Here is a 3,344-nt window from a genome sequence, read left to right on the forward strand (position 1 = left end):
AGAAGAAGGAACTTGAGCTTTACTGGGTCAAGCTAATGACGTTAAAAGAGCGCTTGCTGGGAGGCAACCCAGTGATTTAAAAACTTTTGATTTTATTTTGTTTTTGTACCTTTTAATTTGTGGACATTATCTTGTAAATATTGTGTTGGATCCAGCATCTACTGAAGGATGCTAGAGGGTTAAGTATCTACTGAAGGATACTAGGTTTGTAACACCTACTGATGGGTGTTGGTGGATTTTGGGTCAGGCTCGTGACGTTAAACAAGCGCTACCTGGGAGGCAACCCAGTTGATTGATTGTTTCTGTTTGTTTATTTTAGTTAGGATTTGCATAAGCATTTTTAACATTGAATTGCAGGGAACCCATGAGGGGCATGTAGGGAAGACACGTAGGTTAAGAAAAGAAGGAGAGGAGCACATCACGAAAGTGCCGCTGAGCGGTATTTTACCGCTGAGCGGTACTCTCGCAGATTGGGCTTTAGTTCCCCTTAGCGGGACCCGAGCCCATTAGGGTATTTTTAAACCCTAAGATGCATAAAGTCTTATATTTTCTAGTTTCTCTCTGCACAAACACTTCCACACATCCTCTCTTAGGTTTTCCACATCTTTTCACTCTTCCCTCTTAAGAACATTTCTCTTCCACTCACTTTTTCACTAGTGTGCCATCAAAGTTTGGGGTTGAAAGAGAGCATTCTAGCTTGGAAGCATTCTCATTACATCTAGCATCTCCACCCAAGTAAGTAAAATGCATTTTGTTCATTCTAGGGTTCTTGAATTTGAATGTGATTGTCAAAGCATGAATATTTAGGGGTTTTGATTTCGATGCATGATTTGATGATATATTTAATGTTTGAACCGATTAAACTGCATGATTATGAACTGGAAAACTGAAAATTGCATTTGGGTGGAGTTAGGAAAGCTTTAAAATAGGTTTTTCAAAAATCTGCAGAGTTACCGCTGAGGGGTAATCTGCCGCTGAGCGGCACTCTGCCATATTTGATTTTTCTGAAATTTTGCGTGTTGGAATGTGGCACTGGTGGCGCTGAGGGGAAATTCTGGCCCTCAGCGGTGGTTTAGCTTCGAAAGGAGTTGTGTTCTGTGTTTTACTAATGATTAACATCATGTTCTGTGGTTTTGTTTGTGTTTTGAATGTAGGAATGGCTTCTTCATCAGGAAAAAGATTGAAAACCATGGCAACAAAGAGAAAGGAAAAGGAACCAGAGCAACCCCATTCTGGCAGGTTCCTCTCTAGGAAACATGAGAAGCACTTTAGGGTGGTTCAGGACAGGAGACTTCTGATGGAAAGAAAGGTTGGAATGATACCTAACTTTGCTCCTCAATTTGGAGAGCAAGTGTTAGGGAATGATTGGGGAAAGCTAGCCACTTATCCTGCACCTGCCAACATAGCTGTGGTAAAGGAATTTTACGCCAATGCAAAGAAGATTGGTGATTATCCAGCTGAGAATTATTTGGGCTATGTCAGAGGCCATGCTATCAGGTATGATCCTGATTCTATCAACAACTTCTTGGATACTGTATGGGCTGGTGAGCAATGTCAGTTTGCTCTTTGCATGGAGGAAGGTGCTGATTTTGAGGATGTGGAGAGAGTGTTGTGTATAACTGGAGGACACTTCCAAAGGAATAGATCTGGCTCAGTGGTTAACATTAGGAGGACAGATTTGACTCCTCTTGCAAAATATTGGATGGCATTTTCTCATGCCAACATTCAGCCATGTTCACATGTGTCAGATATTACTCTCAGCAGGGCACTATTCATCTACTGTGCTATCAGAAATTTGAATGTTAATATTGGGCAGGTGATAGCTGATGAAATTAGTGTATGTGCTAACACCTCAAACAACAAAGCACCATTAGGACATCCTTCTTTGATCACTCACCTTTGCAAGCTAGCTGGGGTGGATACTTCTGTTCCACCATTTGAGAGGCCAAGAAAAGCTATTGATGAGGCCTATTATAGACAGTACTGTGGAGGTGAGGATGTAGCTCAGCCAGTTCCACCACGCCGTGCTCGTAGAGAGAGAGGGCCAGCATAGAGCCAGACATCTGCTGATACACATGAAGCAGAACCATTTCAGATGAGGGACATGTATATGTCTCTTATAGGTGCTCAGTTGCAGTCCATTCACAGAGGGCAGGTGGCCACTGGTGAGATGATAGTGGGGATGTATGATACACCTCCAGCCTACAGGTGGACTATGGATGAATTCCATAATGTAGTAGCTTGGCCAGAAGAACCGGTACATGGAGGAGGAGTTGGAGCAGCTGAAGCTTCAGCTAGAGATATGGAAGAAGATGAAGCTGAGGAGGAGGATGCATTTGATGATGATGAAGATGAGGAGGAAGAGGAAGATACAGAGGACAGCTCAGACTGATGAGGAGCTGAGATAGCATTTACTGATGAATGCTATTATATGATTATGCTTTTGTGGTTTAAGTTTTCTGAACTTATTTGTTTTTGTTTTTAGATTAGGGTTTGATGTACTCTATTGAAAACCTGGTTTGTTATGATGGTTTGCTATTAACTGTGATTGTGTGATAAGTACTGCTTGATGATGCTTATTGATTGATTGATGTTGAGATAGATGTGCACATTAAAATGCTTATACAGGTGATTCACAAGCTTTGTGAACAAATGCATGATATTATGATTGTGATTGTGAGATTAAGCAGGATGTGTATGTCAAATGTGAATGAGCTTATATGTGAGGTTTTGAGCTCCAGAGTTTTTGGTATGATTGAATGCTATTACTTTGAAAGCATGAATGATTTTGCCCAGGTTTTCTATGATTTAATCAATTGCTTGTTTTGCATCATGTGATCAAGGCCATTTGTTGGAACCCTTTTTATTGGCCAAATTCATAAAGTTAGCCTACTAAAAGAGAACACGTTGTGTTCTATCCTTTGAACCCTTAGCCTTGAACATACACTGAAAACCTTTGATTGAAAATCTTTACCTTGAGTTAAGTAGAAGATCTTGTGTGGTATTGCTAAATGTTCAAGTTTGGGGTTGTTGGGAAAACATGAAAAGAAAAGCATTGAGCTAAGAGCTAAAAAGTAAGAATGTGCAAAGAAAAGAAAAGAAAAAGAAGTAAAGCTCAATGCAAATGCAAAGGTAAAAGAAAGTTGGGAATGAATAAGATGATTGTGTTGTTCTAATTCTCTTAACTCAAGGATTTTGTGATCCAGAAAAACCAATTTTCTTGTTAGCCCAGCCACATTATAAGCCATTGAAAAGTCCTTGTGATGATGCATGCTTGTGAATGTTTTTGATTGTGGTAAAATGAAAGGCAAAATTGATTCATGTGACATTGTGATAGTAGAGTG

The sequence above is a fragment of the Vigna angularis genome, chromosome 4, assembly GCF_016808095.1.
Source record: "Vigna angularis cultivar LongXiaoDou No.4 chromosome 4, ASM1680809v1, whole genome shotgun sequence".
Lineage (NCBI taxonomy): Eukaryota > Viridiplantae > Streptophyta > Magnoliopsida > Fabales > Fabaceae > Vigna > Vigna angularis.